At 43.0% G+C, this 26,121-nt stretch overlaps 1 long non-coding RNA gene across 1 annotated transcript; it reads right to left on the reverse strand.

The window, feature by feature from the left end:
• Nucleotides 1-932: 932 nt before the first annotated feature.
• Nucleotides 933-19,894, reverse strand: LOC123282648 (uncharacterized). Its single transcript, XR_011499943.1, has 4 exons — nucleotides 19,758-19,894; nucleotides 3,208-3,338; nucleotides 2,743-2,959; nucleotides 933-1,997 (listed from the first exon to the last, which is right to left on the reverse strand). It is a non-coding gene; the product is annotated as an uncharacterized lncRNA (long non-coding RNA).
• Between the last annotated feature and the right edge of the window lie 6,227 nt (nucleotides 19,895-26,121).

Below are 26,121 nucleotides of genomic sequence, written 5' to 3' on the forward strand. Positions count from 1 at the left end.
ATAAAATTGACGATTATAAAGTCAGCAATTCAACGGCAGTTAGTATATTCCTATGTTGTGCAGCCACCACCTCTATCGAGTTCCAAAATGTGTTCAGCACCCCTGAAAGGAAACTTTTTACCCATTAAGAAGTTGTTCTCAATTCCACCCCCCTGCCCCACCCAGCCCCTGGCAACCGCCATCTGTGTTCTATCTATCTATCTCTATGGATTTTCTTATTCTAGAATCATACAATATGTGACCTTTTGTGTCTGGCTTCTTTCACATAGCATAATGTTTTCAAGATTCGTCCACATTATAGCATGTATCATGGTCCATGTACTTCATACCTTTTTAAGACTGAATAATATTCCATTATATGTATACATCACATTTTGTTTATCCATTCATCTGTTGATGGACATATAGGGTGTTTCCATCTTTTGGCTATTGTGAATAGTGATGCTATGAACGTGTGTGTACATGTATTTGCTGAGTACCAGTTTTCAGTTCTTTTGGGTGTCTACCTAGAATTGGAATTGCTGGATCAGGTGGTAATTCTTTGTTTAGCTTTTTGAGGAACTGCCAAACTGTTTCCACAGTGGCTGAACCATTTTACATTCCCACCAGCAGTGTACAAGATTTCCAATTTCTCTACATCCTTACCAACACTTATTTTCTGTTTGGTTGTTTACATTTGTTTTTATTATAGCCATGCTAGTGGGGATGGTACCTCATTGTAGATTTGATTTGCATCTCCCTTATAATGAATGATGTTGAGTATTTTTTCCATGTGCTTCCTGGTCATTTGTATATCTTCTTTGGAGAAATGTCTACTCAAGCTCTTTGCCCATTTTAAAATTCAGATTGTTTTTATTTTTGTTGTTGGGTTGTAAGAGTTCTTTTTTTTATTGAAGTATATTGACAAACAATATTTTTAAATTTATTTTATTGAGGTCATATTGCCTTATAACATTGTGTAAATTTCAGGTGTACATTATTATATTTCAGTTTCTGTATAGACTGTATCGTGCTCACCACCAAGAGTCTAGTTTTTATCTGTCACCACACACACATGCCTCTTTACCCCTTTCACCCTCCCTTCCTCTCCAGTAACCCCCTTCACCTCTGGTAACCACTAATCTGTTCTCCTTATCTGTGTGTTTGTTTATCTTCCACATATGAGTGAAATCATATGATGTTTGTCTTTCATAAGAGTTCTTTATATATTCTGGATGTATATCAGATATATGATTTACAAATACTTTCTCCTATTCTGTAGTTTGTCTTTTCACTTTCTTGATAACGTCCTTTGATACAAAAAAGTTTTAATTTTGATGAAATCCAATTGATCTATTTTTTCTTTTGTTGTCTGTACTTTAGGTGTCATACCTAAGATTCCAGTGTCAAGCCAAGATCATGCAGATTTACCAGAGCATCTTCTTGGGGTGTGGCTCAGCTCATGCCTCTCAGTATGTTGGAAAAGCTCCACTTTGAGATGGACCTTGCTACCCCTCATCTTCGCTTCTAATCCCACCCCCAGCTTGGCCCTGGGCCCCATGGAAAGAGGCCACCCCACTGCCTGGGATCCTCCCCTGTATACCCAATTGCTAAGTGACCAAGTCAACCCATGCCTAGGGATTTCCCCCCCAAGATTTTGCTTTGCTATCATCCATGCTGCTGCCTCTGGCTGCAGGACAGCTGCAGTGAATTGACCTAGACTTGGTTGAAGGTGTTTGTCTGGTACCACCCAGGACTAGAGTGAAACTCAAATTTTCCCCAAATCGTTAAGAATTCAGCACATTGATTTTTCAGCAAATTAGTTTTCATTAGTTGGATTCTAGGAGTTTTAAAAAGAAAGTGCTGAGGGCCGGCCCCGTGGCCGAGTGGTTAAGTTCACGCACTCCGCTTCAGCGGCCCAGGGTTTTGCCGGTTCAGATCCTGGGCGGGGACATGGCACCGCTCATCAAGCCATGCTGGGGCAGCGTCCTGCATAGCACAACCAGAAGGACCTACAACTAGAATACACAAGTATGTACTGGGGGGCTTTGGGGAGAAGAAGAAAAAAAAGAAGATTGGCAACAGATGTTAGCTCAGGTGCCAATCTTTAAAAAAAAAAGAAATAAAGTGCTATCTTTTGATAATAAAGAAGAAATAAGAATATAGATATATATCTGTTCGTTGCAAAAAAGAAACACAGGAAGGATAAACCATAAACGAATGCAATTGTTCACCGCAGGGCCAGGATGGGCATCTGGGAATTCAGAGAGCCCCTCCATTTCTGCCACTTTTAGGGCCCCAGGAGGTGGGGAGGCAGGGCAACCCTCTCTGGAGGGACTATGGGCCTGCCCCCCACCCCAGGTCACCAGAGGCTCCTCTCAGCTCGACAGCACCTCCATGTTGATGATTTGCGCAGGCATGGTTTGGGCAAAATTCCTACCCACCTCCCCAGGGTGTGACGTCCCTAGGAGCCCTGGGTGGGTGCAGGGAGTATGCTCAGCGTGGGAACCGCCAGGTGTAGTGTGGAGATATTTTAATTCATCTAACCAATTCCTTATTGAGCACCTACACTGTCCGAGGTCCTGTGGACATCATGGTGAACAAAACAGACATAAACCCCTGCCCCCAGAGAAGCTGCCATTCTGGCAGGGATAGCAAACAATGAACAAATGGATCAGCACATTATGTCAGGTGGTGATTAATGCCGTGAAGAAAATGAAGCAGGGAGTGAGGTCGAGAGGACTGAGATGGGTGGGCACTTACTGATGGTGATCAGGTCACCTCCCTGAGGTGACGCATGAAGTGAGACTGGAACGATGATTGGAAGGAGCCAGCTGTGCATCCATCTTGGGGATTCCAGGCAGAGGACGGTGTAAAGGTCCCAAGCTTGGAATAAGCTTGGTTAGTGACAAGGATCCAATCAGGGCAGAAATGCTTGGGGCTCAGGTTTTGCCAGGCACACTCTCCAGCTCAGCTCAATCTGGTAGCACAGAGGGAGAAGGAAGAAGGGAAAAAGAGGGAGGGGAGTGACTCTCCTGGAGCAGGGCAGGTGCAGGTGGTGGTGGGAAGGGCTGTGGGTACAGGAGGTAGGTAAGGCATTTGAGTGACTCTGCTGGGGATGGGGCCAGCATAAAGTTAAGACTTGAGGGCTGAGTAAGTCAGGGTTAGAAGCAGGGGCAGGGGAGGTAAACAGGGAGGTGGAGGGAGGGTACCAAGGGGCCACCTCACCTCCTTCCCTCCTTCTTTCTTTCCTTTTTTTCCTCCCTGGGGGAAGCCCTGCATCCGGAGAGAAGCCCTGGGTGCAGGTGGCAGGTGCTTCCCACCCAGTGGATCCTCTGACTCAAGATGGCAGCCTTGGCCTTTGGGAGTAGGTGGGGAGAAGACTAGATCAGAGCCTTGCTATCTCTCTCTCTTTCTTTTCAGTCAGAGGCACAGACACATATAAAGAGACCAGCACAGGCATAGTCCCTGAGTTACCCAGAGACGCCCATGTACAGTGACCATGCATTACTCACATATACACAGACACACAGCACACAAGCATAGACTCAGGCACACACACTCTGACATATGGCAACAGCAAACAGACACATGCAGACACAGTCACCCAGGGACACCCAGTATAGTGAACTTCAGTCACTCACAGAGACACAAGTCACATGGAGACCCACATGCCATGCAGAGACACAGCCCATGAGCACAGACATGGGCAGAGCCCACATAGGCTAACATACTGTGATACTAAGCCAGACCTATGCAGACACAGCCACACAGGTACACACACAAAAGCAAAAGTACTGAGAAAAAAAGGAGCATGCAGACTGGGGTCACAAACACTCAGAACCAGCCATAGAAATTCTGCTAAAACACATGGTCAGACACAGACACATAGAGAGGATATGGCCATGCACATCCAGTGATACGCAGTGGGTCTCTTTTGGGCATGCAGCAACCATTGGTGATCAATGCCTGGATTCATGATTTCATTAGGAGCTGGAGTGGAGTGAATTAAATAAAGTAAGAGAGGGACAATCAAACAGAGGAATCACAATTATGGACCATAGGATTTAAGCTGAATAAGGAGGGAAGTGAGGACATGAGAGAGGTATGAAACAGTGAAGAGGTAGTAGGGTCAATAAATTCTAAGTCCTAAAGGGGTTGAAGGGTGTTATGGCTAATTTTATGTGTCAACTTGACTGGGCCATAGGGTGCTTCCTGTTCTCATGACTTTGTACTCTGCTGGCCTAGAGATCTTAGTTCCAAAGGGAGGACTGCTTCCACAGGAGACACAACAGTGATTCCACTGAACTGGAAGTTAAGACTGCCACCCAGCCACTTTGGGCTCCTCATGTTTCTGAATCAACAGGCAAAAAGGGAGTTACTGTGCTGGCTGGGGTGACTCATCCTGACTACCAAGGGGAAATTGGGCCGCTACTCCACAATGGCGGTGAGGAAGAGCATGTCTGGAATACAGGAGATCCCTTAGGTGTCTCTTAGTGTTACCATGCCCTGTGATTAAGGTCAATGGAAAACTGCGACAACTCAACCCAGGCAGCGCTACTAATGGCCCAGACCCCTCAGGAATATAGGTTTGGGTCACCCCACCAGGTAAAGAACCATGACTAGCTGAGGTGCTTGCTGAGGGCAAAGGGAATAAAAAATGGATAGTAGAAACAACAGAATACTACTCAGGCATAAAAAAGACAACATCCTCCTATTTGCAATAAGATGGATGGACCTGGAGGGTATTATGCTAAGTGAAATAAGCCAGACTGAGAAAGACAAACACCGTATGCTTTGACCCATATGTGGAACATAAACAAACACATGGACAAAGAAAGCAGTTCAGTGGTTACCAGGGGAAGGGGGGTGGGGAGTGGGCACAGGGGGAGAAGGGGAGCACTTATGTGGTGAGAGTCAAGATGATTTACAACTGAAATTTCACAATGATGTAAACTAGTATGAATCTCAATTAAAAAAAAATAGGTATGAGGCTGGCCCCGTGGCCGAGTGGTGAAGTTCGCGCACTCCGCTGCAGGCGGCCCAGTGTTTCGTCGGTTCAAATCCTGGGCACGGACATGGCACTGCTCATCAAACCACGCTGAGGTGGCGTCCCACATGCCACAACTAGAAGGACCCACAACTAAGAATATACAACTATGTACCGGGGGGCTTTGGGGAGAAAAAGGAAAAAAATAAAATCTTAAAAAAAAAAAAGGTAGTAGAAGAAAATGGTTATAAATGCCAACTACAACCACGTGACCAGTTACAGAAACAAGGACTGTAATTGTATTTCCTCCTTATTTTGTGCTGTAGACTACATTTTTGTGTGCCCTCAAAATCCCTATGTTGAAATCCTAATCCCCAATATGTTGGTATTTGGAGGTGGGACTTTGGAGATGTGATTAAGTCATGAGGGTGGAGCCCTCATGAATGGGATTAGTGTCCTTAGAAAAGAAACTCCAGAGAGCTCCCTTGTACCTTCCACCATGCGAGGACACAGTGAGAAGACAGACGTCTGTAAACCAGGAAGTAAGCTCTCATCAGACACCAAGGTGCAGGTAGCTGCACCTTGATTTTAGAATTCCTAGCCTCCAGAGCTGTGAGAAATGAATATCTATTGTTTACAAACCACCCAGTCTATAGTATTTTTGTTACAGCAGCACAAATGGACTAAGACATTTTGTTATGAATATCTTTGTGTGCGTATCAAATATTTTTGTTTTCTTCCCTCTCTTATCTCCTTATCATGTAACATAAGATGTACTGACTTTATATCATAGTATTTAAATATTGTTAACTTTACGTCATAGTATTTAAGTGACAGGATGTTGAGAAGAAGAGTAAACATCACTCAAAGACTTTACCTCCTCTTCTGGGGAAGGGGTTCGTGCATTTTTAGTTGTAAGTAGGATAGTTGTATCATGTTAGATGGAATTATGACTTTGTTATTGACTTCATTTGGAGATTAAGTATGGTTTGAGGAGATGTGTATGGGTGCCAAGTTGACAAGGGGTAGACTTATGATGGTGAATGTTTTTTCTTCTCCCCAAAACCCCCCAGTACACAGTTGTATATTCTAGTTGTAGTTCCGTCTAGTTGTGGCATGTGGGATGCCACCTCAGCATTGATGAGCAGTGCCATGTCGCCCAGGATCCGAACGGGCGAAACCCTGGGCCGCTGAAGCGGAGCACGTGAACTTAACCACTTGGCCACGGGGCCGGGCCCCTATGATGGCTAATTTTATGTGTCAATTTAATTGGGCCTTGGGTGCCCAGATATTTGGTTAAACATTATTCTGGGTGTGTCTATGAGAGTGTTTCTGGATGAGATTAACATTTGAACTAATAGACTGAGTAAAGCAGATTGCCCTCCCTAATGTGAGCGGGCCTCATCCAATCTTTTGAAGGCCTGAATAGAACAAAAAGGCTGACCCTCTCCCCAGGTAAGAAAGAACTCATCCTGCCTCAGTGTCTTCTAACTGGGACATTCGCCTTTTCCTGCCTTTGGATGTGAACTGAAACATCGACTTTTCCAGGGTCTTGAGCCTGCTAGCCTTCGGACTGGAACTATACCATCAATTCCCCTGGTTCTTGGGCCTTCAGGTTCAGATTGGAAATACACTATCAGCTCCCATAGCTTTCCAGCTTGCCGAGTCACCCTGCACATCTTGGGACTTTTTGGTCTCCATAATTGTGTGAGCCAATTCCTTATCATAAATCTCTTCATATATATGAATATATATATATATATATGTGTGTGTGTGTGTGTGTGTGTGTGTGTGTGTGTGTGTGTACACACACACCCTTTTTTATTGGTTCTGTTTCTCTGGAGAACCCTGACTAATACAAAGCAGGAGTGAACTGGAAGAAGTGGTGGTGGCCAAAGAGTGAAAACCTTGAAATTGAGATTATAGAAAGGATGCAGTTAATGTTATCCACAAGGTTAGGGTATAATGATGAGAGTGAGTGGCTGAAGGAGGATGGGCACAACATCAATGGAGAAGAAGAGCTCAGGGAACAGAGAGGCCAGAGGGTTGGATGGTGTATCCACCATCAATGTAGAATTTGAAATCACCACAATTCTGGACAAGAGAGGTATTGGAGAGAATGACAGTGAGCCAGTAAAAATATCCTCAAAACCCAAAAGGCAGTGATGAAGGGCTTGGTAGGCGACTGTAACAAACATGCATAGAAGCCCATATAGCCTGAAGCTTGTGCCTCAGAGGAGCTGGGGGACTTCCTGAGGAGGGAGGGAGCATGGTCTGGGGGGGATGTGCATGAAGTATAAAGAGGACACCTATGCGTCCTGGATCACTGGTATGAGGGTTGTGGGAGAGAATTCACTGCTTGAAAGAGCTTCAGTATTGTCCAGGAAGAGTCACATGCCCATTGGAGCAAGAAGGTGAGCTCAACCTCAGAGAAGAGGTTGAGGATGTGGGGATTCTGCTGATGACTGAGGGTGAGTTCCAGAAGGCACCATCCCAAGAGATGGGTCAGAAAGAGAGTTTGGGGACTTCTGTTTCCAGCCATGATGGAGTAACAAGGACTAGATATACTCTCCTGCCTTAAACAACTGAAAAACCAGATAAAACATATGGAACAATGGTTTCTAGATATTAGACAACAGGAACTATGGGACCATGATCCCTGAGAGAAGAGAACCAAATGAGTGAACTGTATGATTGCCTGGAGAGAATTTCCAGGTGCTGTTGGGGGAAGGGGAGGGCTCAAAAGGAGCCTGGTTGTCTCCCTAAGTTTAGAAGACATAGATGAGTGTTTGTGGAGGTCACAGCAGCTAGAATTCAGCAGACACGGCAGTGTACTATGGAAGAGGGAACTGCACAAAGAGAAAGCTCTGGAGATCTACAGAAGATTCCCTTCAAGTCTTCAACAGAGTACTGATCAGCACACACATGTGAGGAAACTGCCTGAGGCCAGGGAAAGGCCACTGAAAAGGATCAGGAGGAAAATCCTCAGAGGCAGGAATAGTTCATCTCCACACCAGCCTGAGTGGAAAAATCTCCTAACACATGAGGCATTGAGTAGAGAACTCAGAAGGGTATTGCTTTAGTACCAAATGAGCTCTAGCCTATCAGTCAAATTAGCCCTGGACTAAAAGTTGTCAGGTTCTGCCTAAAAGAACTTAAAAGCAAGCCTCAGAAGGATCAGATTGATTAACTGTGTCCCAGAACAAAGCTCCCCCCTAAATTTTTTTTTAAAGATTTTATTATTTTTTTCCTTTTTCTCCCCAAAGCCCCCCAGTACATAGTTGTATATTCTTAGTTGTGGGTCCTTCTAGTTGTGGCATGTGGGATGCTGCCTCAGCGTGGTTTGATGAGCAGTGCCATGTCCGCGCCCAGGATTCGAACTGACGAAACACTGGGCCGCCTGCAGCGGAGCGTGCGAACTTAACCACTCAGCCATGGGGCCAGCCCCTAAATTTTTTAAGTACCAAAAAAGAAAAAAATTCAGCACTCAACAAAGTAAAATTTACGATGTCTGGCATCCAATAAAAAGTTATCAGACATGTAAAGAAGCAGGAAAATACAACCCACAATGAGGAGAAAAATAATCCATAGAAAATGACCCAGGTGATAGAACCAATAGACAAAGGACATTAAAACAGCTATTATAAATACAATCTATACATTCAAGAAGGTAGAGGAAAGCATGAGCATGGCTAAAATACAGCACCTAAGGAAGACCCTATCTTGCTCCCCTGAACTGAACTCAGAGCTGGGATTCAGTCCTTGTGGGAGAGAATATAGTGGTGGCTCATTGAATGGTGAAACTTGCTGGAAATCTGCTTTCTGGAACTTGCCAGAAACCTACCCTCTAGGGTGCCAAATAGAGCTGTTCATGGGGAGGTGTGTCATTACAAGCACTCTGCTACAAAACTACCTGAGGGAAGGTGCCAGGGGAAGTTGCTGGCTACTGGGTGCTGCTGGCTGCCATGCACTGCAAAAACTGGAGAATGGAAAAGTTGGGAGGATTTCAGAAGCCAGAGGCAAAACGCTACTAAACCATCTGATAGCGGATTCCAGGGAGAAGCTGCAGGCCACTGGGTACAGGTGGTCACCATGCACTGTGGGAACTAGCACTGAAGAATCTCTGAGTGCCTCAGGACCCTGGTATTGGAGAGAGCTGTGTATGCTGCAGGAACCTGCTGAGTGGGCACACCAGAACCAGGAAGCAAAACCATTTTCCTTCTTGCCATGTGTCTCCAGTGCCCTCTGCTGGCAAAGCTTCAGTGACAGCTGGCAAAGGAAAAATATTTAAATAGACCAGATCTGTTTTCAGAGAGAATTTGAAGCCAAGAAGCAAAAATCAATAAATGGCACAGTTCACTCCTTTGACTACTCAGCTTCCATGTGTGCCCTTCTACACACATTTAAATTCCTGTACAACAAAACAACTTTATTTCTACCTAACAAGATATAGCTATCTTTCTCATAAGAGAGGAAGTTATCACCCTTTCCCCCAAATGAGGAGACACAGTCACAAGAGTCATTGTATCCATTGCTGTCTATATTAATTATTCCTCAAATTTAGCCACAGTCCTACTGATATTCTATTGTCTAAAGACTAAATTGTGAAATTAACTTCCAATAACTATTTGTATATAAAATAAAAATGGAAAGGAAAGAGAAAAAGAAAATGGCTAGCATATCCAAATAAATATATAAATATAACAAGCCAAGAAAATTAGGCAGAGCTGCAATAGTACTCATTTCTGTAATTGATCATGAGGCTGTAATTGCCATCTATGGCTTCCTTCTTCCACCATCCATTCCACACTCCCCCTGCCTTCTTCCAGAACATCAGATGCTCTCTTTTACCTGATGGAGTGACCCAAACTTTCCTTCCTAAAAGGCCTGAGTCCTCAATCATCTGCCTGTTTTTGGTTGCTGTAGCTTTCCATTTACATTTTCTCTTGGGCATGGAAGACAATCCTCTGAGTTGTAGACATAGTCCTCCTTGCCTCCATTGTGCAGCGGCAGCCCAATTTCCCCTTGGTAATGAAGATCAATCACTCCAGCCAGTAAATTAACTCTCCTGCCCTCCACTTTTTGCTTGTAGTTTCATTGGCATAGGAGCCCAAAATGTCTGGAACATCTTACCTTCCAATTCAATGGAACCATTGTAGTGACCCCTGGTAGAAGCCTCTCCCATTGGCAAAGAAGACTCATCGGAATTTAGGGAACAATGTCCCCAGCTTCATTAGGGTCTTCCCACATGTTCCCATTTCAACTTACAATGGAAATATTTTGTGTATCTCTATTTCTAGATCATGCCATGTTCTATCAGTATTCTCTTTACTACTGGAAATAGTCATTAGCATCTTTAAATTTAATCAGATTAGAGAGCTAAGTCCAGAAACTCCAGAACCAATTCAGAAAACTCATCCTTAACATTCTGTTCCTCTAACCCCACTTCCAGTACCCAAATCTATATTAGTCAGTGTTCTCCAGAGAAATAGAACCAATAGGATATATTTATATATAAAGAGCTCTCTTACAAGGAATTGGTTCATGTGATTATGGAGCATAAGAAGTCTCAAGATCTACAGTCAGCAGAGATGGTATAGTATATAGTACATAGTATATAGTATACAGAGCTGATGCCGTAGTTCCAGTCCAAGTCTGAGTCTGAGTCCAAAGGCAAGAGAAGACTGATATTCCAGCTCAAAGACAGTCAGTCAGACAGAGACAGAGTGAATTCTGTTACTCAGTCTTTTTGTTCTATTCAGGCCTTCAACAGATTGGATGAGGCCCACTCACACTGGGGACGTAATCTACTCAGTCTACAAATTCAAATGTTAATCTCATCTAGAAATACTCTCACAGACACACTCAGAATAATATTTAACCAAATTTCTGGGCACCCCATGGCCCAGTCAAGTTGAAATGTAAAATTAACCATCACAGCGACTTAGATTTCCAAACTAACAGAGCTCAAAGTTGCCATGATGGGAAGCAAAAATTCTTTGAGTGGGTTACTGGGTGTAATAGTGAGAAGAGTCACTCCTTGATTTCAGGGCCCATTTACTCTGACCTTGGAGGAGACAGCACCATATAATGGTCTCTGATTCAAAGTATATACTCCATTCTATAAAACAGAATCCCATCCTTTCAAGTATTGTTTCCCAGTGAGCATCAAAACTGAACCTTCAAAGCCATTCCACCTTTCAATTAGTCCAGCTGCTTCCAGACGATGTGGTATGTGGTAAGACCAGTCAATTTCATAGGCATGGACCCATTGCTACACTTCCTTTGCTGTGAAATGATTTTCTGGATCAGATGCAATGCTGTGCAGAAGAGTCCACAGGTAGTGATGCTGGCACAAGCCTTATGGGTGGAGACGGGAAAACCATATCCGGAAAATGTGTCTATTCCTGTGAGGATGAATCTCTGTCCCCCTCCATGATGGAAGAGGTTCAATATAATCAACCTGGCATCAGGTTGGTCGCCACAGGGAATAGTGCCATACTGGGGACTCAGTTTTGGTCTCTGCCTGTGGCAGATTAGACACTCAGCAGTAGCATTAACCATGCCATGCTCAGTAAGGAGAAGTCCATGTTGTTGAACCCAGGTAAATTTCTATGGACTGAATTGTGTCCCTCAAAATTCATATGTTGAAACCCTAATCCTCAATGTGATGGTATTTGGAGATGGGGCTTTTGGAAAGTGATTAGGTCATGAGGGCGGAGCCCTCATGATGGGATTAGTGCCTTTATAAGAAGAGACATGAGAGGTGCCTCTCTCTCCACCATGTGAGGACACAGCAGGAAGATGGCTGTGTGCAAGCCAAAAACAGGGATCTCACCAGGAATCAGATCAGCCTGTACACAGACTGTGGAACTTCCTAGAAATGTGAAAAATAACTTTCTGTTGTTGAAGCCACCCGGTCTACGGTATTTTGTTATGGCAGCCTGAGCAGACTAAGATATGGACCCATGGTTTCTTTTATCAAACACTGGGGTGGCTGGTGAAAGAGGCTGACTGGCACGCACAGAGAGCATCATTTTGTCCACTTGATTATTAAGAGTCTCTTCTGCAGTGTATGCCTCTGGGTGGGTATTCACATGGGACACAAATATCTTCGCTGTCTGTGTCCATTCAGAGGTATATCCACCTCTCTCTTCCCTAGGCTTCCTTGTCACTAACATTCCAGTCTTGCTCCTTCCAAGGCCCTGACCACACATTAGACTAGATCCATACTTTGGACATCTCTCAGTGAAATATACTGCTCTGTGTTCTGCTCACTGGAGAGGACTTTCCTTCACCACTGTCATTCAAGGTCCCCCCTGAGTAGAGCTGTAATGCGCATCTGTCCACTTTCGAATGGTACCAGGATATCAGGCAGACCCACATATAAGTCAGGCTTGAGTCTTTTCTTCCTCAGTCAACTGGTCATAAGAAATGCCACATGACACCATAGACATGGATTGAAGGAGAGGAGGCAATACAGCAGGAGTTGGTATCAAAAGAGCCTGAGGAAGTTGTTCATGAAACTTACTTGGACCGTCTAGACCTGCACAACTTGGTCTCTTCTATTCCATTTTCATTTGATAATAGATTGCTGCTATGCATGCCCAATCTTATGGCTATGTGCGTCAAACAAGATACCCACATTGGGAATCTCAGGCTTTATGGTCACCTGATGTCTCATGGTTAGGTGTTCAGTCTCTACTAAGGCCCAGTAGTCAGCCAGAAGCTGTTTCTCAAAAGGGGAATAGTTATCTGCAAAAGAGGGTGCACACGTGCTCTAAAATCCTAGAGGCTTACGCTGTGATTCTCTCATTGATGCTTGCTAGCAGCTTCATACAGCACTCTAATTTGTCACAGACACTTCAAGTATCATCGGGTCTGCCGGGTCACAAGGTCCTGGTTGAAGAGTGCCTTGTACTGCGGTCTGAACTGCAGAGCTTTGGTTGGTTCTAGTTCCACTCAAAACTGGAAACCTTTGATTGGTTCAAAGTAGCACACTCAAATGCTGCCTCCAAAATCCAAAGAAGCCTACCAAGGTGTCTCAGCCCATCTGGGCCGCTACAACAAAATATCAGAGACTGGGTGGCTTCTAAACAACAGACACTTATCTCTCACAATTCTGGAGGCTGGAAGCCCAAGATCATGGCGCCGGCAGATTCGGTGTCTGATGAGGGCTTGCTTCCTCGTTGACAGCTGTCTTCTTACCGTAATCCCACATAGCAGAAGGCATGAGGGGTCTCTTTCGTAAGAGCAGTAATCCCATTCACGAGGGCTCCACCCTTATGACCTAAGTGCATTCCAAAGCACCTCCTAATACCTTCACCTTGGGCATTAGGATTTCAACACATGAATTTAGGGTGGGGTACACAAACATTCAGACCATAGCAGAACAGGGGTTATACCTCTTTGTATGTGGGAGGTGTGAAGTGTAGCAACTTGTCTTTCATCTTGGAGGGAATTTTTCAATATGCTCCAAAGCATTTAACTCCTAGAAACTTCATTGAGGTGACAGGCTCCTGAATTTTTGTGGGGTTTATGTCCAACTGTATTCATCAGGGTTCTCCAAAGAAACAGAATGAATAGGATGTGTATATATTAGAGAGAGATTTATTTTAAGGAATTGACTTACATGATTATGGAGGCTAGCAAGTCTAAAATCTGCAGGGGGCGCTGGCAGGCTGGAGATCCAGGGAAGAGCTGATGTTGAAGTTCAAGTTTGAAGGCTGTGTGATGGCAGAATTCCTTCTTGCTCAGGGGAGGTCAGGCTGTTCCATTCAGTCCTTCAACTGATTGGAGGAGGCCCACCCATGTTATGGAGGATGATCTGCTTTATTCAAAGACAACCTGAACAGCCATATGTCTTTAAAGAAATTTATTTCACAGTTAAAAACCTTCCCATAAAGAAAACCCCATGCCCAGATGGCTTCACTGGTGAATTTGACCAAACAGTTAAGAGAAATAATAGCAGTTGTACACAAACTCTTTCAGGATATAGAGGAGGAATGTATTAATTTTCTATTGCTGCATAATAAACTACTACAAACTTAGTGGCTTAAATCAATATCCATTTATTATCTCAGTTTCTGTAGGTCAGAAGTCTAGCATGACATGACTGAGTTCTCTGCTGAGGACATAACAAGGTTGAAATCAACGTGATGGCCAGGTTAAATTCTTGTCTGGAGGTTCTGGGTAAAAATATTGTTCTAAGCTCACTCTTGCTGTTGAAAAAATTCACTTTCTTGCAGCTGTAGGACCAAGGATCCCGCTTCCTTGCTGGCTATCAGCTGGGGGCTGCTCTCATTGCCTAGAGGTCACCTGCATTCTTTGCCATATGGTCCCCCTCTGTCTTCAAGCCAGCAATGTATGACAAATACTTCTTGTCCTTCTGATTTTGGACTTTAATTACATCTGCAAAATCCCCTTCATGGCAGTAACTAGAATCATGTTTAATTAAATAACTAGGAGAAGGTATGTGTATACCAGGGGCTTAGAATCTTGGGAGCCATCTTAGAATTCTGCCTACCACAAGGAGGGAACACTTCCTAACATATTCTATGAGTTCAGCATCATCCTGATCCTGATATCAAACCCAAAGAAATCCCAGCAAGACATTTTGTGGATATAAACAAACATTCTAAAATGTATAATGGAGAGGCAAAAGATCCAGAATAGTCAACACAATATTGAAGGAGAAGAACAGAATTGGAAAAATGACACTCCCTGACTTCAAGACCTACTATAAAGCTACAGTAATTAAGACAGTGTGGTATTGTCAGAAGAATAAACAAATATATCAATGGAACAGAAAGGAGAGCCCAGAAATAGACCCACATAAACATAAGCAACTGATCTTTGACAAAGGAGCAAGGGTAATATAATGGAGCAAAGATAATCTTTTCAACAGATGCTGACACCTGTCAGGATGGCTATTATCAAAAAAAAAAAAAAAAAAGAGAGACAACAAGTGTTGGCAAGGATATGGAGTAATTAGAACCCTTGCACACTGTTGGTGGGAATGTAAAATGGTGCGGCCCCTATGGAAAACAGTATGGAGGTGCCTCAAAAAAGTAAAAATAGAACTATGATATGATCCAACAATCTCACGACTGGTTATTTATCCAAAAGAATTGAAATCAGGATCTCAGAGAGATATTAGCATTCATGTTCATTGCAGCACTATTCACAATAGCCAAGATGTGGAAACAATCTAAATGTCCATGAACAGATGAATGGATAAAGAAAATGTGGTATACACATAAGATGGAATACTATCAAGCCTTTAAAAAAGAAGGAAATTCTGCAATATTCGACAACATGGATGAACCTTAAGGACATCATGCCAAGTGAAATAAGCCAGTCACAGAAAGACAAATATTGCATGAGTCCACTCATATAAGGTATCTAAAATAGCCAAATTCTTAGAATTAAAAGAATGGAATCATGGTTGCCAGGGGCTGAAGTGAGGGGGAAATGAGGAGTTACTAATCGATATGCACAAAGTTTCAGTCAAACAGATGAATAAGCTCTAGGGAGCTGCTGTGCAACAGTGCACCTGTGTCGTCAACAACAATGAATTGTACGCTTAAAAATTTGTTAACAGGGTAGATCTTATGTTAAGTATTCTTATCACAATAAAATAAATGGTGCTGGAATAGCTGGACATCCACATGCCAAAAAAGGAATCTAGACACAGACCTTACTCTTCAGAAAAATTAACTCAGAGTGGATCACAGACTCAAATGTAAAATGTGAAACTATACAACTCCTAGAAGATACTATAGGAGAAAATCTAGATGAGCTTGGGTCTGGCAATGACTTTTTAGATACAACACCAAAGGCATGATCCATGAAAAAAAGAATTGATAAGCTGGACTTCATTGAAATTAAAAATTTCTGCTCTGTGAAAGACCCTGTCAGGAGAATGAAAAGACCAGTCACAAACTGGGAGGAAATATTTGAAAAAGACATATCTGATAAAGGACTGTTATCCAAAATATACAAAGAAGTCTTAAAACTCAATAGTAAGAAAATGAACAACCCAATTAAAAAATGGGCCAAAAACCTTAACAGACATCTCACCAAAGGAGATATATGGATGGCAAATAAGCATATGAAAAGATGCTCCACATCCTATGTCATTAGGGAAATGCAAATGAAAACAGTGAGATACCACTACATACCTATCACAATGGCCAAAATTCAGAACACTGACAACACCAAATGCTGACTAGGGTGTGGAGCAACAGGAACTCTCATTTATTGCTGGTGGAATGCAAAATGGTACAGCCACTTTGGAAGACAGTTTGGTAGTTTCTTACAAAACTAAACATACTCTTACCATACCATCCAGCAATCACACTCCTTGGTATTTACCCAAAGGAATTTGAAAACTATGTCCACACAAAAATCTGCACATGGATATTCGGAGCAGCTTTATTCACAATTGCCAAAACATGGAAGCAACCAAGATGTCCTTCAGTAGGTGAATGGATAAATAAACTGTGGTACATCCAGACAATGGAATACTATTCAGTGCTAAATAGAAATGAGCTATCAAGCCATGGAAAGACATAGAGGAACCTTAAATGCGTGTTACAAAGTGAAAGAAGCTGATCTGAACAGGCTACATACTGTATCGTTCCAACTATATGACATTCTGGAAAAGGCAAAACTATGGAGACAGTAAAAAGAACAGTGGTTGCCAGGGATTAGGGGAAGGAAGGGAGGGTTGACTAGTCAGAGCACAGCGGATTTTTAGGGCAGTGAAAATACTCTGTATGACACTGTAGTGGATACATGTCATTATACGTTTGTCCAAACCCACAGAATGTACAACACCAAGAGTGAACCCTAATGTAAACTATGGACTTTGGGTCATTATGATGTATTAATGTAGGCTGATCAACTGTAACAAATGTACCACTCTGGCGCAGGATGTTGATAATGGGGGAGGCTATGCATGTGTGGGGGAAGGGGGTATACAGGAAATCTCTGTACCTTCTGCTCAATTTTGCTATGAATCTAAAATTGCTCCAAAAAATAAAGTCTATTTTAAAAAATCAAAGATATTACAAGAAAAGAAAATTACAGATCAAATATTGCTCATAGATACACGAGTTTTTAACAAAACTTGAGCAAATCCAATCCAACACAATATATAAAAAGGATAATACATCATGATCAAGTGGTGGTTTTCTTTTTTTAAAGATTTTATTTTTTCCTTTTTCTCCCCAGAGCCCCCTGGTACATAGTTGTATATTCTTCGTTGTGGGTCGTTCTAGTTGTGGCATGTGGGATGCTGCCTCAGCGTGGTTTGATGAGCAGTGCCATGTCCGCGCCCAGGATTTGAACCGACGAAACACTGGGCTGCCTGCAGCGGGGCGCGTGAACTTAACCGCTCGGCCACGGGGCCAGCCCCCAAGTGGCGTTTAATCTTAGGAATGCAAGGTTGGTTTAACACTTGAGAACCAATCAATGTAATTCACCATATTAACATACTAATAAAGAAAAATCATGTGATCATCTTAATTGATGCCAGTAAAGCATTTGATAAAATCCAACATCCATTTCTGGTTAAAAAAAAGGAAGCAAAAAAATAATCTCTTAGAAAATTAGGGGGGTTGGCCTGTCAGTGCAGTGGTTAAGTTCGCACGTTCTGCTTCGGCGGCCCAGGGTTTGCTGGTTTGGACCCCAGGTGCGGACATGGCACCGCGTGGCAAGCCACGCTGTGGTAGGCGTCGCACATATAAAGTAGAGGAAGATGGGCATGGATGTTAGCTCAGGGCCAGTCTTCCTCAGCAAAAAGAGGAGGATTGGTGGCAGATGTTAGCTCAGGGCTAATCTTCTTCAAAAAAAAGAAAAGAAAAGAAAAGAAAATTAGGAATTTGGGGGCTTCTTCAACCTGACAAAGGGCAGCTACATAAAACTACAGCTAATTTCATTCTTAAAGGTAAAAGACAGAGTGTGTTCACCCTAAGATCAGGAAAAAGGCAAGGATGCCTACTCCCACCATTTCTGTTTAACATTGCACTTGGGGGTCTAGCCAGGGCAATAAGGCAAGAAAAATAAATAAAAGTTAGACTGATTGGGAAGGAAGAAGTAAAACTGTATTTACTTGCACACAACATGATTATCTATGTAGAAAATCCTATGGAATCTAAAAAAAAAGCTACTAGAACTAATAAGTGAGTTTAGCTAAATTATGGGATACACGTTTAATAGAAAAAATCAATTGTATTTCTATACACTATCAATGAATAGTCAAATTGAAATTAAAAATATAATGCCATAAAAAAGATGAAATACTTAGGGAAAAATTTAGCAAAAGACTTGCAAGTCCTTTACACTGAAAAGCAAAATATTGCTGAGAGAAATTAAAGATCTAAATAAATGGAGAGATATACCATGTTCATGGGTTGGAATACTCAATGTTGTTGTGATGTCAGTTCTCCTCAAATTAATCTATAGATGCAATAAAATCCCAATCAAAATATCAGGAGGCTTTTTTGGGTGAAAGTTGACAAGCTGATTATAAAATTCATAGGGAATGCAAAGGACCTAGACTTGCCAAAACAATGTTGTAAGAGAAGAACTAAGTTGGAGGGCCTAACACTACCTGATTTCAAGGCTTGTTATAAAGTTTCAGTAATCAAAACAGCATGGTACTGGAATCAAGATCAAAAAAATAGATCAATGGAACAGAATAGAGAGTCAAAAAATACAGTAAAGGTGAGAAATTACTGGCTCCAAGAGGTCTAAAGGGCATAATGAGGATGGACTATAACGGGTGTAGTTAGTCACCTATTGATTTAAATCATCTCTGACCCTTTCCTGCAATACATTTGTGCCCATGCAATTTTGCATGTCAGCAAATATATCTCTAGTGTTAAAGGTGGTCCATGTGGTCAGATCCTGAAGGTGGCAGTTGAATGAAGGCAGGGGCTGTGGCTGGTTTGTTTTTTTCATAACTGCATATACAGTGTCTACTGCTGTGCCTGGTATCTAGTAGGTGCCAAATTAATATTTCTTGAACTGATGAAACCCATGAGAGCCACACATAGATGCATGATCTCTGAAATGCAGACAGAATCACAGGTGCACACTCCTGCAGATATAGACACATGTTAATATGAGCCGATGTTTACCCAGTGCTTCTTGAAGGCGGGGCACTGTGCTGAGCACCAGATAGATTTGTATTTTGCAGACAAGGAAACTGAGGAGGAACACAGAGGTTCAATACTTTGTCCAAGGTTACCTGGCCAGTAAGTAACCAGAGCCAGGATTTGTACTCAGGCCAGTCTGTCTGACTCCAGAACCTATGGGCCTCGTTACTACTCAAGAGTCACACACAAGCCCAGAAAGATCCAGGGACACGCAGAAACACTTTTTGGCCACAAGAAAGCCAATTCCAAAGACAGAAGCAATCCTATGCAGGCATGTTCTCACACAGTCTCATACACACACACACCCCCGTTGTCCCAGAAATAGACACACTCACTAATGGCCACTCTTTCACGTTAAGTCTCGACTGACATTCACAGAATCACCATAACTTGCGGCACTAGATCCCAGCTACACGTGGTCACACGTCACACAGACACACACCCTCTCCTGCAACCACAGACAAGAAGTGACAGTCCCCACAAGCCCATTCGGTCACGCACAATCAGCCATGTACAGTCATACCCAGTCATATAATCACTTGCAGTTAGACCTGCACACAATCTCCAGGACACAGTAATAATGCTCCCTCCCCTAAGTTATCCGTTTACACAGAGTCACACACCTTGATTTTCCAGGAAGAAGCGGGTCCGGGAAAGGCAGTGCCGGGGAGGGGCCTGAGGCTGAGAGGCTCTGGGCAGCGGCGGCTGAGAATCGGGCTCGGGTTGCCCGGCAGAGCTCGCCCGGGTGCTCTGTCCCGCTCTCGGTCAATGGCTGAAGGCCCTGCGCGCTGGGGTGGGGCCCATCGGCCCCGCCTTCTCCCCTCCGGGCGGAGGAGCAAGTTTGCTCACGGAGGGGGACCAACCGTCCCAGTTCGTCCGGGACGTGGGCCTTTCAGTACTAAAACCCGGGAAGCCCCAGGCATACCAGGACTAGTTGGGCGAGGCCTCACTGCGATTGGCGTGCAGGGCTTGGCCAGGTGCCCCTAGTTGCTAAGGTTGCGAAGGGGGAGCGTGCCCACTGAAACTAGGCTGCTTATTTTTAATTGTAGAAATACATGCCGATGGTTGAAAAACAGACAATGAAAACACAACAACAATAATAATAGTACAGACAAAAACTTCAAGCATCAAGGGTGAGGCTCTAACTCACCTCAGGCCCCTAGTTCTTTATCCCTTTAACAATGCCTTGTATCCCCACCCCATGCGTACCTAAATCTATTAAGGACTCTTTCCAGAGTCCTGGCAGGTAACTTGTGTCCTGCCTGGAAGAAGGCAGCAGCAGCCTCCTCAGACTTTCCTGGCCTCCAGGCTAGCCCTTCCTACCCACTCTCCACAAGCAGCTAGAGAGGCCTAGGCTCACATCTCCTCTGTGTAATACCCTTTGGTAGTTCCTATCTTACTCAGAATAAAAGCCTCCGATCTGGACCACGTCTGACTCTCTGACCTCAGCTCCTACGATGCTTCCCATCACTCACTTCCCTAGAGCCACACTGGTCTTCCTTCTAGATGCCACGCGTATCGGAGCCTTTACACTGGCTATTCCCTCTGTCTGGAACCCTCTTCCTTGAGATCCCCCAATGGCTTATGCCCTGGCTTCTTCCGAGCAGGTCTTCCAAGCTCAAATGTCACCTTCTCAGAGAGGCCTTCCTCTGACCACTCCAACTAAAATAGCCTCCCCCCTCAACTCTCTATCCTTTTACTTTGCTTTATCTTTCTTCAGAGAAGAAAATATGTCACTCACTCCCTGACATATTTGGTTATTGTCTGCCTTCCTTGTTAGAATGTCAGCTTCATGATGGCAGGAATTTATATCTGTGTTCACTGCCGCATCCCCATCCTGGTACACAGTAGGTGGTCAATAAATGTTTGTTGAATGAATGAGCGAACAAAGCAGGAGGATACAAGTGATAATGAGCGTAGGACCTGCAGAAGACATGTCCACCCCAAACCAATCACATTAACACACATACACACACACACCCCGTGTTGTGTCTGCAAGCCAAAAAAGTTTGGGCTGCCAGTTTCTGTCTGAATTTGTGAATATTAAAAAGCATTAACAGAAGTATAGAATACATAGCAGCACCTTACTATATGTGTTTTAAGGTTCTTCAAAGTGTCAGTGCCACTGCAGCCAAAAACCAGGAGCTGAACCTGCCCTGAGTTGAGAAATTTGCCAGTGAGGGGGAATGCACAGCAGATGGAACTGTGGAGTATCTCAGTAAGAGGGACGATGTATCAGATGCTTTGGGCTTGTAGTAGGTGATGTGAGGCTGTTTAAGGAAGCGAGGTTTTGCTCTAGATTGAATACCATCCAGAAGTGGGGATAATTTTATGAATGGGTATGCTAATACATCTTCTGTATAGAGAGGACAGACTAGAGAGAGGCTTAAGCTGTAATTGGTTAAAAAAAAAGCAGCCACTCATATTAATTAGGATAGGGGATGTTTGGTTAATTTTAGTGGTTTGACAATGTGTATATTTTGTCTGTGTTCAGACATGATTTTGGAGTGGTCTCAGATTTGTCTTAATCCATCACGGTCACAGAGTGGCCTTGTCTGATGTTGATGTTCTGTGAAATTGTTTATGTTCAACAGAACACTAAGGCCTAACCTGTGAATGCCAGGCCAGCTCCCGGAAGTTAGGGGCTGCTTTTCTCTTTCTCAGTAGATATTACAAAATTACACATCAGAAAGGTTTCTCAGCAGTGTATAACAGTGCCTGTTTCTTCATATTCTCTCCCACCCATGTTAACACACACACACACACACACACACAAGGATATATTTCAATTTGGTAAGTGGTTTTCATCGAGCTTTCAATGGATCTTTGATTATTACAGAGGTAATTATTATCACAGAGGTAAGCATTTTATATGCTTATTGCTCATTTATATTTCTTCTTTTGTGAATTCCCTTTTCATGTCCTTGCAGTTTTTCTGTTGGAGATTTGTCTCAGTGATTTGTAAGTTTAAAGATATATATATATATACAGGATTAATTTAATACTATCCAGATGTATTGCTTGTTAGAGATGTATTTTTTCCTGGATTGTCATCATAGCTTTTTAATTCTGTTTGTGGTGTTACCAACATTTTAGTCAAGTACGTCAGTCTTTTCCATTATTATGTCTTTCGTAGTTTTTTGCCTTAGATTTTCCATATCCTGGATCAGTTATTATCTGCCCCCATTTTCATTTCATGCTTAAAAAAAATCAGTTCACGTTTTTCATGCTTGAATCTTACATTTGGAATTTATTTATTTTATTTTATTATTTTTTTTTAAGATTTTATTTTTTCCTTTTTTCTCCCCAAAGCCCCCCGGTACATAGTTGTGTATTCTTCGTTGTGGGTTCTTCTAGTTGTGGCATGTGGGACGCTGCCTCAGCGTGGTCTGATGAGCAGTGCCATGTCCGCGCCCAGGATTCGAACTAACGAAACACTGGGCCGCCTGCAGCAGAGCGCGCGAACTTAACCACTCGGCCACGGGGCCAGCCCCTGGAATTTATTTTTTTAAAGATTTTTATTTTTCCTTTGTCTCCCCAAAGTCCCCCAGTACACAGTTGTGTATTTTTAGTTGTGGGTCCTTGTAGTTGTGGCATGTGGGACGCCGCCTCAGCACGGCTTGATGAGCGGTGCCATGTCCGCACTCAGGATTTGAACCGGCGAAACCCTGGGCCACCGAAGCGGAGCACACGAACTTAACTGCTGCGCCACCGGGCCGGCCCCTGGAATTTATTTAGAGTGAAGTGCAGAGCAAACTTTGTTTTTTTCCCCTCCCAATACTTAGGCAAGTTTCCCAACCTTAACACTGACAAAGCTATTCCTTCCCCAACTGGCTCTTGGCACTTCATTTTCTCTTTACAGTAGACCACAGCATGCCGAATATTCATGGCTGAGGTAATTTTCTGTCAGGTCTGCTCATTTCACCTCCCACCTTGCTTAGCATGTCAGTTTGTTCCCCAAAGTCTCAAGGTCAGCTATATTTGCATTTTTATGCAAATGAACACAGTAAGTCTCTTCATTTGCCTTTTTTTATGCTTCTCACAAGTTTTGCAGTTTCCTTCTTCACATGGGTCTCAAACCCTTTTTTAAGGTTATTCTTAGGTATTTTATTATTACTGTTGTGAAGGGAATCTATTTCCTGTTGTTTTCTAGCTGGTTATGCCTTGTTTTTGAGAAAATGTTTAATCTTGCTACCTCTACTTGTCTCTTTGTGTACCCATTGCCCCTTGTACTTTCCTAACACCTGCCTCCTTCCCTTCAGTAAGTTTCTGGAAAGCAGAGTACTTCTCAGTGTTGTCAGTACATGGTAAGTGCTCAATAAAATTTTTTGTTTGTGATGGGTAATAATTGTTTCCCCAGCCAGTATATGTTTCCCCATCCTAAGCATAGAGCCATACACTTCAGTTTATCTGGTTTGTTTGCACCTGTAGCCCAGCATAATTAATAGCACCCTTTTTATTATTATTTTTTTTAAGATTGGCACCTGAGCTAACAACTGTTGCCAATCCTTTTTTTTCCTGCTTTTTCTCCCCAAATCCCCCCGGTACATAGTTGTGTATTTTTGTTGTGGGTCCCTCTAGTTGTGGCATGTGGGACACCACCTCAGCATGGCCTGATGAGCAGTGCCACGTCCCTGCCCAGGATCTGAACCGGTGAAACCCTGGGCCACCGAAGCTGAGTGCATGAACTTAACCACTTGGCCACGGGGCCGGCCCCCCCTTTTTATTCTTAAATTTGTCCAACTTTGGATAATAAATTATATGGTCATCCTAATTATAGGAGAAGGGGACTATTTTAATAAGCAGATAACCAGTGATAATCATACCAGACATATCGGTGGAGGGAATTATTTAGGTGGCAAAGAGACATGTTTAATCACATAATGCAAACAGCTATTAATCAGCTTTCATGCAGAATTAGGCCTGTTATTGACTCCCATGCTACCCACCTCAAATGCATCGTGAAATTTAACAAATTATCTAAAAAAATTTATATTTCAGGTGTGCAAGTTCTAAACTATTATAGTATATAGAATAAGGAACACCCATGTACCCAGCACCATCCAGCTGAAGAAATAAAACATCACCGATGTAGTTGAAGTCCTTTGTCTAATTACCTTTTCCCAACTGCATCTCCTTCTGTCCTCCATAGCATATCCTGAGCATTGTGCAATACTTTGTCACACTTATGCATGAGTTTTCATACTCTTCATACACACGTATGTGGTTTTTCACGCTCTTCGTACATATGAGTAGTATCATTTTGTAACTTAAACACGTCTCACACTTTTTGCTTATCATTGAGATTGTGCATGTTGACAAATGCAATGGATACATTTTTACTACTGTTTAGGATTCCATTGTATAAATTTATTAGTTTATATTTGCTGGACAATAAGGTTATATATTTTGCTCACTACAACCAGGCCTATTTCTGGACTGTTTTAAGTTCTAATAACTTTTTATTCTCTTGGTTTAGCAAAATATACCTTATTTCCTGCTTTATTGAAATGGTTAGAACTGGGAGAACTGTTAATGGTGGTAATTGGCCACCTTATGCTTTCAGTGTGATCTTGTTTCTTGGTCTGAGGCTACCTTAGCAAGGGAGTGTCTTTACCTTTAAAAGTTATCAGGATTAGTTATTGAATGTTAGCAAATGCCTTGCATCTATTTTTCTCATTTGACATTGAGGTGGTGAATGATATCACGCCATAGCATATTCCAAAGGCAAGTCACACTTGGTCGTTAGGTTTTTGTAGCATATCCCAAAGGCAAATCACACTTGGTCGTTAGGTTTTTGTAGCACGTCAGTGAATTAGATTTACTTTCATTTCCTTCAGGACTATTCCACCTACACTCCCAGCTTCCACACCCAACTGTCAACTCCTGTACCCCTTTCAAAATTAAATGACCTGTCAGAGCTTTATTCTCCGTTGATTTTTCAAAGAACCAGTTCTTATGCTTACTGATCAATATTTTACCATATTTCTTATTCATTCCTTTCATTTTTTTTTAAAAGATTTTATTTTTTCCTTTTTCTCCCCAAAGCCCCCCGGTACATAGTTGTATATTTCTCGTTGTGGGTTCTTCTAGTTGTGGTATGTGGGATGCTGCCTCAGCGTGGTTTGATGAGCAGTGCCATGTCCGCGCCCAGGATTCAAACCAACAAAACACTGGGACGCCTGCAGCGGGGCGCGCGAACTTAACCACTTGGCCACGGGGCCAGCCCCATTCATTCCTTTCATTTTAAAGCCCTGCTGGACTCCCAGCCTCATCTCAGGCCACCATTCTTTGCTGAAGCCATGCCATATCAACTGGACTCCTGCTGCCTTGATCTAGATTACCCTCCCCTCCTTAACATTAACTCCCATACAGCTTTACTATTCAACTCACAAATGCCACTGACAACGGAAGGCCTTCCCTCATCTTTCACGTTAGGTATTTCTGCTCTGGGCACCCAGAGACCCCCTTACTACATCTGTCACAGAACTGACCAGTCTCCTTCCCTTGACTAGAAGCTCAACAGCATGGACAAGGTTGATTCATCTGTCTCCTCAGTGATCAGCAGGGCCAGGCCCAGACAAGTGTGAATACTGAAAAAAAGGAGAAAATGTCTAGCAGCCATTTGCATCAGGACAAAGAGATCAGGTTAAGGACATGCCACAGCTTTCCTAGATCCACACTTTGGGACACAGTCAAGGGGAAAAAGTAGAGTCTCAGAGAAGAAGAAAAAAACACATGAAGCAAGCACCACTTGGGGTTACTTTTCTAACCAAACTTTTTTTTCTTTGAAGGCTGGAGCCATCAATGTCCTTAGATCAGCTTTAAGTGCTGGATGCAGTGAAAACCACATGAGACTATTGGGGGTTCTGTGAATAGACTGGCAGGCAGACAAAACAAAAACAAACAAAAAAGATGGGAAGACTGTTCTTCCGGAGACAAAGTCAATTCCTTATCAAAATTTGTTAAAAAAAACTAAAACATTAA

The sequence above is a fragment of the Equus asinus genome, chromosome X, assembly GCF_041296235.1.
Source record: "Equus asinus isolate D_3611 breed Donkey chromosome X, EquAss-T2T_v2, whole genome shotgun sequence".
NCBI lineage: Eukaryota > Metazoa > Chordata > Mammalia > Perissodactyla > Equidae > Equus > Equus asinus.